Raw genomic sequence first — 14117 nt, 5'->3', positions numbered from 1 at the left:
TCTGGCCTCCCAACTATCACTCTATATGCATTTCTGGATTCGCCCATACGTGCTACATGCCCTGCCCATCTCAAACGTCTGGATTTAATGTTCCTAATTATGTCAGGTGAAGAATACAATGCGTGCAGTTCTGTGTTGTGTAACTTTCTCCATTCTCCTGTAACTTCATCCCTCTTAGCCCCAAATATTTTCCTAAGAACCTTATTCTTAAAAACCCTCAATCTTTGTTCCTCTCTCAAAGTGAGAGTCCAAGTTTCACAGCCATACAGAACAACCGGTAATATAACTGTTTTATAAATTCTAACTTTCAGATTTTTTGACAGCAGACTAGATAACAAAAGCTTCTCAACTGAATAATAATAGGCATTTCCCATATTTATTCTGTGTTTAATTTCCTCCCGAGTGTCATTTACATTTGTTACTGTTGCTCCAAGATATTTGAATTTTTCCACCTCTTCGAAGGATAAATCTCCAACTTTTATAGTTCCATTTCGTACAATATTCTGATCACGAGACATAATCATATACTTAGTCTTTTCAGGATTTACTTCCAACCCTATCTCTTTACTTGCTTCAAGTAGAACGTAAAATAACCTACACAATTAAAATTAAAATAAATCAATTAATTTTTATCTTCCTTCTGTTGTGTTCTTCATTTTTCCACACTTCGGTTCTCTCTTTCTTTCCGCTCCTGTTTTATCCTGTGCTTCTTTCTCTGTGTCTTCCTCTCGTCATTTCCGTGAGCTCCGTACTTTCGCCTCCCGTCCCCTCCGTCCCCGTCACGCCGCTCTGCATTAACGATGTGTTTGCCTGAACTTCACTCCGCTAGACAAGCACGGTCTTCAAACTCACTAATTGCTGCAAACGTTTCAGCTGGTCAGCCTGTCAACACGATGGATCAAACAGGACTCCACTCAGGGGCGAACATCTCGTGACAGTGGCTCATGCAGCCCTTCAATCACATCTCTCTCTTTTCCCACTACTACTTACTTACTTACTTACTTACAAATGGCTTTTAAGGAACCCGAAGGTTCATTGCCGCCCTCACATAAGCCCGCCAGCGGTCCCTATCCTGAGCAAGATTAATCCAGTCTCTATCATCATACCCCACCTCCCTCAAATCCATTTTAATATTATCCTCCCATCTACGTCTCGGCCTCCCTAAAGGTCTTTTTCCCTCCGGTCTCCCAACTAACACTCTATATGCATTTCTGGATTCGCCCATACATGCTACATGCCCTGCCCATCTCAAACGTCTGGATTTAATGTTCCTAATTATGTCAGGTGAAGAATACAATGCGTGCAGTTCTGTGTTGTGTAACTTTCTCCATTCTCCTGTAACTTCATCCCGCTTAGCCCCAAATATTTTCCTAAGCACCTTATTCTCAAACACCCTGAACCTATGTTCCTCTCTCAGAGTGAGAGTCCAAGTTTCACAACCATACAGAACAACCGGTAATATAACTGTTTTATAAATTCTAACTTTCAAATTTTTGACAGCAGACTGGATGATAAGAGCTTCTCAACCGAATAATAGCACGCATTTCCCATATTTATTCTGCGTTTAATTTCCTCCCGAGTGTCATTTATATTTGTTACTGTTGCTCCAAGATATTTGAATTTTTCCACCTCTTCGAAGGATAAATCTCCAATTTTTATATTTCCATTTCGTACAATATTCTGGTCACGAGACATAATCATATACTTTGTCTTTTCGGGATTTACTTCCAAACCTATCTCTTTACTTGCTTCCAGTAAAATTCCCGTGTTTTCCCTAATCGTTTGTGGATTTTCTCCTAACATATTCACGTCATCCGCATAGACAAGCAGCTGATGTAACCCGTTCAATTCCAAACCCTGCCTGTTATCCTGAACTTTCCTAATGGCATATTCTAGAGCAAAGTTAAAAAGTAAAGGTGATAGTGCATCTCCCTGCTTTAGCCCGTAGTGAATTGGAAAAGCATCAGATAGAAACTGACCTATACGGACTCTGCTGTATGTTTCACTGAGACACATTTTAATTAATCGAACTAGTTTCTTGAGAATACCAAATTCAATAAGAATATCATATAATACTTCCCTCTTAACCGAGTCATATGTCTTTTTGAAATCTATGAATAACTGATGTACTGTACCCTTATACTCCAATTTTTTCTCCATTATCTGTCGAATACAAAAAAATCTGATCAATAGTCGATCTATTACGCCGAAAGCCGCACTGATGATCCCCAATAATTTCATCTACATACGGAGTTAATCTTCTCAAAAGAATATTGGACAAAATTTTGTACGACGTCAACAAAAGTGATATTCCTCGAAAGTTACCACAGTTGGTTTTGTCCCCCTTTTTAAAAATAGGTACAATTATGGACTCCTTCCATTGTTCTGGTACAATTTCCTTTTTCCAAATAGCAAGTACAAGTTTATAAATTTCGCTATATAATGCACTTCCACCCTCTTGTATTAATTCTGCTGGAATTTGATCGATACCTGGACACTTGTACTTTTTCAGATTTTCTATCGCAATTTCGACTTCTGAAAGCGTGGGTTCGGGTATAAATGGCTCAGCAGTTTGTATTTCAATTTCGTCCCGATCATTTCTATTTGGCCTATGTACATTTAGTAATTGCGTAAAATAGTTTTTCCATCTGTTTAGGATTGATGGAGAGTCTGCAAGCAAGTCACCATTCTCATCCTTGATCACGTTTACCCTTGGCTGATTATTCAATTATTGTTGTTGCTGTATTTTTTGTTATTTATTCCACAATTGGGACAAAAGTACAATTTAATTTGCTCAGAGAATAGAAAACAAGGATAAACTTAAAAAGCAGAGTACAATTATTTGATTTGCTGAGAAACATGAGATGAGAATAATAATTGAAATGAAGTAAATAATATTATCAAGTTTTATACAAGTGATTATGTAAAATGAACATTGAATCTGTTAATACCATTAGACAAATTTTGTTAGTGACCTCATTAGAAAATTTAAGAGAAAGAAGAATGTTTTGGTTAAATTTAGCTTAAAAAAGAAGTCCCTTTAATTTCCATGTGTTAATATTCGTATCTATCACTAAAGTGAGGAATAGATGGATTGTAAATAGACTTGTTTTTGTCTGCTACTACTGCTACTACAGCTGATAATACTACTACTACTACTACTACTGCTACAGCTGTTATTCCTACTACTACTACTACTACTATTGCTACTGCTGATACTATTACTGCTGCTGTTACTACTACTACTACTGCTGCTGCTGCTGATACTACTACTGCTGATACTACTACTGTTGATACTATTACTACTGCTGCTGATACTACTACTGTTAATACTATTACTACTGCTGCTGATACTACTACTACTGATACTAATACTACTTCTGATGATACTACTACTACTGATGATACTATTAGTACTACTACTGATACTACTACTACTGTTGATACTATTACTACTGCTGCTGATACTACTACTGCTGATACTATTACTACTGCTGATGATACTACTACTACTGCTGATACTATTAGTACTACTGATACTACTACTGTTGATACTATTACTACTGCTGCTGATACTACTACTGCTGAAACTATTACTTCTGCTGATACTACTACTGTTGATACTACTGCTGATACTATTACTACTACTGCTGATACTACTACTACTACTGTTGATCCTATTACTACTGCTGTTGATACTACTACTGCTGAAACTATTACTACTACTACTGATACTATTACTACTACTACTGCTGATACTATTACTACTACTGCTGATGCTATTACTACTGTTGTTGATACTACTACTGCTGAAACTATTACTACTACTGCTGATACTATTACTACTACTGCTGATAGTATTACTACTGTTGTTGATACTACTACTGCTGAAACTATTACTACTACTGCTGATACTATTACTACTGTTGTTGATACTACTACTGCTGAAACTATTACTACTACTGCTGATACTATTACTACTGTTGTTGATACTACTACTGCTGAAACTATTACTACTACTGCTGATACTATTACTACTGTTGTTGATACTACTACTGCTGAAACTATTACTACTACTGCTGATACTATTACTACTGTTGTTGATACTACTACTGCTGAAACTATTACTACTACTGCTGATACTATTACTACTGTTGTTGATACTACTACTGCTGAAACTATTACTACTACTGCTGATACTATTACTACTGTTGTTGATACTACTACTGCTGAAACTATTACTACTACTGCTGATACTATTACTACTGTTGTTGATACTACTACTGCTGAAACTATTACTACTACTGCTGATGCTATTACTACTGCTGCTGATACAACTACTGTTGATACTACTATTGCTGGTACTATTACTACTACTACTGATACTACTACTGCTGTTGATACAACTACTACTGTAACTATTACTACTACTGCTGATACTATTACTATTGCTGCTGATACTACTACTGTTGATACTACTATTGCTGGTACTATTACTACTACTGCTGATACTATTACTACTGTTGTTGATACTACTACTGCTGAAACTATTACTACTACTGCTGATACTATTACTACTGTTGTTGATACTACTACTGCTGAAACTATTACTACTACTGCTGATACTATTACTACTGTTGTTGATACTACTACTGCTGAAACTATTACTACTACTGCTGATACTATTACTACTGTTGTTGATACTACTACTGCTGAAACTATTACTACTACTGCTGATACTATTACTACTGTTGTTGATACTACTACTGCTGAAACTATTACTACTACTGCTGATACTATTACTACTGTTGTTGATACTACTACTGCTGAAACTATTACTACTACTGCTGATACTATTACTACTGTTGTTGATACTACTACTGCTGAAACTATTACTACTACTGCTGATACTATTACTACTGTTGTTGATACTACTACTGCTGAAACTATTACTACTACTGCTGATGCTATTACTACTGCTGCTGATACAACTACTGTTGATACTACTATTGCTGGTACTATTACTACTACTACTGATACTACTACTGCTGTTGATACAACTACTACTGTAACTATTACTACTACTGCTGATACTATTACTATTGCTGCTGATACTACTACTGTTGATACTACTATTGCTGGTACTATTACTACTACTGCTGATACTATTACTACTGTTGTTGATACTACTACTGCTGAAACTATTACTACTACTGCTGATGCTATTACTACTGCTGCTGATACTACTACTGTTGATACTACTATTGCTGGTACTATTACTACTACTACTGATACTACTACTGCTGTTGATACAACTACTGTTGATACTACTATTGCTGGTACTATTACTACTACTACTGATACTACTACTGCTGTTGATACAACTACTACTGTAACTATTACTACTACTGCTGTTGATACAACTACTACTGCTGCTGATACTACTACTGTTGATACTACTATTGCTGGTACTATTACTACTACTACTGCTGTTGATACAACTACTGCTGTAACTATTACTACTACTGGTAATACTACTACTGCTGAAACTATTACTACTACTGCTGATACTATTACTACTACTACTGATACTATTACGACTGCTGCTGATACTATTACTACTGCTGATGATACTACTACTACTGTTGATGCTACTACTGCTGATACTACTACTACTGCTGATACTATTGCTACTACTGCTGATACTATTACTACTGCTGCTGATACTACTACTGCTCATACTACTACTGTTGATACTACTGCTGATACTATTACTACTGTTGCTGATACTACTACTGCTGATACTACTACTGCTGATACTGCTACTGTTGATACTACTACTGCTGATACTATTACTACTGGTGCTGCTGATCTACTATTTCTGATACTACTACTGACACTACTACTACTGCTGATACTACTACTGATACTATTACTACTTACACTACAACTACTAATGCTACTGCTACTAACTACTAAACATTGCGATTAGTTGTCTACTAATCCCCCTTACATACTGCTATTTGTGTTACTTGGCTGATTCTGAGTTTTGCTTAATAACCTGAAAAATTTGAAAACTTGACTAATTTTAATTTTTAATAATGATCACTTTTGAGTTTATTTTAAGTGAACTAATTTATAAAATAAGATAATAATTTCACAAATTAACTATTGAAAGTAGAAATTAAGTGGGTGGGTAGGTAGATAAATGGATATGTGGATGGTGGTTGAGTGATGGATGGCCTGAAAAACACATAAAAATGTGCATGATTTTCCATCTGCTCTTTTAGCCCACTACCTAAATCATTGCCCAATCTTCTCTAATGTTTAAAAATACTCCGCAAAATAAATCAGAGGACAGCGTTTATATACAGCACGATATTGAGCGAAGAAATTGACGACTTGCAGGGAAGTATGAAACTTGGACCCCGAGGGAATAACTAAAGCTGTGTAATATGTGCGACGTCGTTTCCCAACTTCAACTAAAAAATAAGGTACGTCCTCCAGTTATGAATTGTCGGCACTTTGCCGTCCACATCAGAAGCACGCCGTTCGATGTGCAGACAATATATCGGCCAAGTTTTTTCTGAGATAAAACCAGAGAAGAAGCGAATCGAGGCACGATCTAGGACGTCTTGAGTGCTCCACCGTCTACAGCCTCTTCTTTTCACACATTTACTCAAGACTCGTTCTATGTTCTCGGTTTATTCAGCGTTGGTGATATATCGTGCTATAGCAATGGATATACGACGGAATGAAGTTGGCAGGAAAATCTAAGCACAAAGACCAGAGTTGGATCTTAGACATTCCTGGAAGATTTGTGTTAGACGAAACTGGTGCGAGACAGGATTGTGCTGCGAAATTCGAGCTCTTGTACTCTTCTCTTCACATTATATCATTATCATCTAACGAAATTTATAAGCTTGCTATTTGGGAAAAGGAAATTGTGCCATAACAATGGAAGGAGTTTTCTTTTCTCAATCGTATTATCAGGGACTGGAAAGCTTTACCTGCAGACTTACTAAAGGCTTCACCAACAACCAAAAATGTATTTAAAAATAGGCTTAAGGACTTTTCTAATAGACGGTAATTATACACAGTATTTAAAGGGTGTAAATGATATTTTTTTAATGAAGTGTTGTATCAGTGAAGAATTGTATTGTGTCAGTGAAGTGTGTTGTGTAAGTGAAGTGTGTTCCTGTCAGTGAAGCTTTATAGTTTATAGTGGCAGTGCAAAGTATTTGAACAGTGAAATGTTTTTGAAGTGTTAGTGAAATCAGGATAGAATCAGTGAAATGTGTCGTAGTTCCAGTGCAGTGAGTGAGTTGACAGCGAAATGAGTGTAATGTTGAAAGATACTTGTGCAGATATGAACATATCATACTCGTGGGTTTTAGTTCGAACTTAGGTTTAAGATACAAATTAGATTTATTTTGAATGTTATTTTAAGTGATCGTGATTCATTTAATTTAGGATATTCCCTGTTGTTAATTGTTAGTATTAATTATTAGTATTATTAATTGTAATTTTAATTAATAAGTTTATTATTGTCATTATCGAGTGTAATTAGTTACCACTGCCACCGGGTATATACCCATTGCAGTGTGAATAAATACATACATACATAATCGTACCTATCTTTAAGAAGGGGGAGAAGACTAACTGTAGTAACTTTCGAGGAATATCACTTTTGTTGACGTACAAAATTTTGTCCAATATTCTTTTGAGAAGATTAACTCCATATGTAGATGAAATTATTCGGGATCATCAGTGTAGTTTTAGGCGTAATAGATCAACTATTGATAAGATATTTTGTATTCGACAGATATTGGAGAAAAATGGGAGTATAAGGATACAGTACATCTGTTATTCATAGATTTGAAAAAGGCATATGACTCGGTTAAGAGAGAAGTTTTATATGATATTCTTATTGAATTTGGTATTTCCAAGAAACTAGTTCGATTCATTAAAATGTGTCTCAGTGAAACGTACAGCAGAGTCCGTATAGGTCAGTTTCTGTCAGATACGTTTCCAAATCACTGTGGGCTAAAGCAAGGAGATGCACTATCACCTTTACTTTTTAACTTTGCTCTAGATTATGCCATTAGGAAAGTCCAGGATATCAGAGAGGGTTTGGAATTGAACGGGTTACATCAGCTGCTTCTCTATTCATTTATTTATTAACTTATTTACTTACTTACTTATTTATTTCCTTACAGATTTATTTACTCAGTTATTTATTTATTAACTTATTTGCTTACTTATTTATTTACTTATTGATATATTTACTAAGTTATTTATTTATATACTAATTTATTTATTTACTTATGGATTTATTTACTCATTTATTAACTTATTTATTTATTTATTACATTATTTACTTATTTATTTACTTATTAATATATTCACTAAGTTATTTATTTATTTACTAATTTATTTGTTTAATTACTTATTTATTTATTGATTTATTTACTCAGTTATTTATTAACTTATTTATTTATTTATTAAATTATTTACTTATTTATTTACTTATTGATATATTTACTAAGTTATTTATTTATTTACTAATTTATTTATTTATTTACTTACTTATTTAATTACTTATTGATTTATTTACTCAGTTATTTATTAACTTATTTATTTATTTATTAAATTATTTACTTATTTATTTACTTATTGATATATTTACTAAGTTATTTATTTATTTACTAATTTATTTATTTATTTACTTACTTATTTATTTACTTATTGATTTATTTACTCAGTTATTTATTAACTTATTTATTTATTAAATTATTTACTTATTGATATATTTACTAAGTTATTTATTTATTTACTAATTTATTTATTTATTTATTTACTTGTATATTTATTTACTCAGTTATTTATTAACTTATTTATTTATTTACTAATATTTATTTATTTACTTATTTACTTACTTATTGATATATTTACTAAGTTATTTATCTATTTACTTATTTATTTATTTACTTACTTATTGATTTATTTACTCAGTTATTTATTAACTTATTTACTTATTATTTATTAAATTATTTACTTATTAATATATTTACTAAGTTATTTATTTATTCACTAATTTATTTATTTATTTATCTATTTACTTATTTATTTATTTACTTATTGATTTATTTACTCAGTTATTTATTAACTTATTTACTTATTATTTATTAAATTATTTACTTATTAATATATTTACTAAGTTATGTATTTATTCACTAATTTATTTATTTATTTATTTATTTACTTATTGATTTATTTACTCAGTTATTTATTAACTTATTTATTTATTTAATTATTTACTTATTGATATATTTACTAAGTTATTTATTTATTTACTAATTTATTTATTTATTTACTTGTTTATTTATTTACTCAGTTATTTATTAACTTATTTATTTATTTACTAATATTTATTTATTTACTTATTTACTTATTGATATATTTACTATGTTATTTATCTATTTACTTATTTATTTATTTATTTACTTATTGATTTATTTACTCAGTTATTTATTAACTTATTTATTTATTAAATTATTTACTTACTAATATATTTACTAATTTATATATTTATGTATTTATTTATTGATGTATTTACCAATTATTTATTTATTAACTTATTTACTTATGTATCTCTTCTTGATTTATTTACTCATCTACTTATTAACTTATTTACTTATTTATTTACTTATTGATTTATTTACTAAGTTATTTATTTATTTGATTGTTTTTAAGTATTTGTTTATTTATTTGATTCTTTTTAAATAATTATTTATTTATTTATTTATTATGTATTTATTTATTTCTGTATTTCATGTTTATTTTTTTCTTTTTATTGTATTTTATTTATTGCACTCATGACTCCTAAATGCACGATTGCACATACTATAGGATAGTTTGTTTGTTTGTTTGTTTATATACTTATTTCCAGCACTATACCGCTATTAGATGAACCTTTGAAAGTCTTTAGGCTGCCGCTCGCTTCAGCTAACTTAGAGTTAGGGTAAAGATTATTGTTTAGGGCTTCAGTTTAAATAGACAAAGTTGTCCGGCAATATAGTCGAGAAGTTTTGTAGTAGAGGTTGGACCTGCAAGAAAGAGACCTTCCCTCCGCTTCTCTCAATATACTTCGCTACCAATTTTAAATCTGGATCGTATACTCGTATGTAATGAGCAAGTGTGACTTATTAACATATCTTTTTAATCGACTCCCGACACATCCTATATTTTGTCGAACTCCTGCCAGCTAAAGTTTCGCCGTGTGGATATTTCCCCGATATCCCGTGTAATGGCTTTTCAGCGTCCCCCCCTCCTGCCACACCAGACAGCGTGTTCCCGCTTCAGCTTCGCACTTCACTGCAGTGATATCCCGACAGCCAGAACAGGACGCCCGTGTCTATTATTCAGCGAGAGGATTCTCACCATGTGGTCCGCAAGCTGCTGGTGGTGTGTTAGGTTTTTAGGAAAAGGGAGTGGATGCTTTTCCAGGGTAACAATGTCAGATTTTGAGGGCTGCACCAACAGTCAACGGCCGAGGGATATAAAGTTGAATAGCCCCATTTACCTTCACATTCAGTACCACTTTAAGCTAGGACTGACACTCTAAATTGAACATAAATTAAGAAAATTTAATCCATTAATAGTACATTATGCAACGAGCCTATAATGGTAGTAATTAAGACGCGAGTATGTTTGTGAAACGAGCGCAAGCGAGTTTCATAATTTTCATACGAGCATCTTAATTACCATTATAGTCAAGTTTCATACGACTTTTTATGCTCGACCATATTTCTAACTTGAAATTATTCATAAGTATTCATGTTATTCTTATCTGACTGAGGAGCGGAACTGACCTTGTGCAATACTCGTAAATTGTGAGATGTGCGCAGACGCGAAAGTATTGATTTTTTCCGAGAAACAAATGTCGACATTGACCTTGACATTGAAAAACGAGATGACAAATTGAATTTATTTGAATATTATTTACAATTAACGCTAATTGTTATAGTAACAGAACTGACTTTATTTCAAATATAGGTGATTTATTGATTTATTGTTGTCTTTCGATTGCATATCCGAGAATAATCGATACTTGCGCTTTCATATTGCTACAATGGTATTTTCTGATTGGTGGAACACCTGAACTTTAATGAATAGTACATTATGCAACGAGCCTATAATGATAGTAATTAAGAAGCGAGTATGGATGTTTATGAAACGAGCGCAAGCGAGTTTCATAATTTTCATACGAGCTTCTTAATTACTATTATAGGCGAGTTTCATACGACTTTTTATGCTCGATCATATTTCTAACTTGAAATTATTCAGATGTGTACATTTTATTTGTATCTGACAAGATCGGAAGTGACCTTGGTCTAGGTCGTGAATTGTGAGATGTGCGCAGACGCGAAAGTATTGATTTTTTCCGAGAAACAATAATGTCATTGACCTTGATGTAATCCCGTTAAACTTGGTATAACGTTGATTATTGAATTCGACATTGAAAAACGAGATGACAAATTGAATTTATTTGAATATTATTTACAATTAACGCTAATTATTATAGTAACAGAACATAACCTTCTGCGACAGTATTGGATTTCCAGCCTGCGTGACTTTTCGCTAATTCTCTTTCGATTGCATATCCGAGAATAATCGATACTTGCGGTTTTATAACGGTACAAAGCTGACTTGTTATTGGCTGAACACCTGTAAGCTGAGTTGTCATTGGCTGAAAACACCTGTACTTTAATGAGTAGGTGTACTTTAATGACATGTATTAAAGGACTGCTACCAGGTGTATAATTACTACATTTCGGCATGGTCGAGCATAATAGTACATTATGCAACGAGCCTATAATGAAGGTAATTAAGAAGTGAGTATGGATATTTATGAAACGAGCGCAAGCGAGTTTCATAATTTTCATACGAGCTTCTTAATTACCATTATAGGCGATTTCATATGACTTTTTATGCTCGACCATATTTCTAACTTGATATTATTAATTTTATTGTATCTGACCTGGAGCAATGTCCCGTATGTTGTGAGATGTGCGCAGACGCGAAAGTATTGATTTTTTCCGAGGAACAGCTGTCCACAGTGACCTTGCTAGGCCATAAGAACCTACAGAGATAACATTGAAATTAAATTAGACATTGAAAAACGAGATGACAAATTGAATTTATTTGAATATTATTTACAATTAACGCTAATTATTATAGTAACAGAACATAACCTTCTGCGACAGTATTGGATTTCCAGCCTCCGTGACTTTTTGCTAATTCTCTTTCGATTGCATATCCGAGAATAATCGATACTTGCGGTTTTATAACGGTAGAAAGCCGACCTGTCATTGGCTGAACAGTTGTAACCTGAGTCGTCATTGGCTGAAAGACCTGAACTTTAATGAGTAGGTGTACTTTAATGACATGCATTAAAGGACTGCTACCAGGTGTATAATTACTACATTTCGGCATGGTCGAGCATAAAAGATTTTATAGGCCCATTTAGCATTATTTTCTCGCGTAATTCGGAAATATTTGTAGATAGTCATCTGTCTTGAAAAACCGATCCTTTCAACATACCCTTTATGTAGACATCTGGGGCCGTGAGATCGGGAAAGCAGGGAGGGTGCGGGAATGGAGATGTATAAGAAATTAGGCGATCTCCACAGTGTACAGTGTACCAGGTTTACTGTTTTTGGATTCTGTGCAGCATTCTCGACGAAATAAGGGCCCAATATTCCAAGACCGGACACAGTGCACCAAATCGTAACCCGCGCACTTTTCAGTGATTTCTAAAGGATGCGTCAGAAAGAACGGATGGATTTCAAACTATCGATACGCAACGAGGAGAGAGATATAGTGAGGGGGACCACGACTGTTGGGTCAGCCATAGAATGCAGTTTCAGTTGAGAACATGGTGTTGGTCTGACGTACAACGTGCTTTCATCGTAGAGACATTTTTGAAAAATGAAGAGTCTGTGATCGCCACTCAGGACTCATTTCGACATCGGATGTCACGCTAGGATTCCAACTCGGAGTACAATTTTGCGGTGGGAGGCTTCATTTCGTATCACAGGTTCAACATTAAAGAAGAAATCACCTGGACGAAATTCTATTGCACTGAGATTGTCCGAGGCTACGGTAAGATCTCGCGCCCTGAGACTTCTTTCTTTGGGACCATTTGAAGGCGTAAGTTTGTAAACATCGATCACATACACTGGACGAACTGAAGACAGCGATTCGTGAAGAAATCGTGGCAATTGCACCAGCTATGACTGTGAAAGTGATGGCGAACATCAGAAAACGCCTCGATGCCTGTATTGAAAGCCAAGGACATCATATCGATAATGTTGTTTTACATAAATAAACTGCATGTATTGGTGAATATATTGATAACAATAAATTTTTGATTTGATGAATCTTTACAATTTTCTTGCCATGTGAAATCCATCCGTTCTTTCTGACGCACCCTGTATATAACGATATAAGGCCGTCCAAACCCTAAAAAAACGAGTTGTTTGTCGGTTGATGTAGCCATCAAGATGAATATGGCTTTTATCTGAAAACCATACATTGCATATGGAAAAAAAAAGTGTTACGTTTTATTTAACGACGCTCGCAATTGCAGAGATTATATCAGCTTCGCCGAATGTGCCGGAATTTTGTCCAGCAGTAGTTCTTTCACATGCCAGTAAATCTACTGACATGAGCCTGTCGCATTTAAGCACACTTAAATGCCATCGACCTCGATCGAACCCGCAACCTTGCGCATAGAAGGCCAGCACTATACCAACTCGCCAACCAGGTCGACTTGCATATGAATCCTGACACTGTTCTTTGACATGAAACAAATTTGGCCCATTATGACGTCCTACTCCGTACGACCGCAAATAACTTTCCACCATAAACACCTTCTCCTCTGTTTTGAGAACTATAATGTTGCAGAAATCAACACAACACTTAACTCACAATATGTCAAACTATTATACAGACTTTTCATTTCAAAACTTCCCAGTCTAAATGACTATTTAAATTGAATTCAATATAAACGAAAAACACGTCAATTTAGATATTGAGGGGGAAGTCTGAAA

This window comes from Periplaneta americana, chromosome 6 (assembly GCF_040183065.1).
Source record: "Periplaneta americana isolate PAMFEO1 chromosome 6, P.americana_PAMFEO1_priV1, whole genome shotgun sequence".
NCBI classification, from domain to species: Eukaryota; Metazoa; Arthropoda; class Insecta; order Blattodea; family Blattidae; genus Periplaneta; species Periplaneta americana.
The sequence above is the reverse complement of the archived record's forward strand: the minus strand, read 5'-3'. Positions refer to the sequence as shown.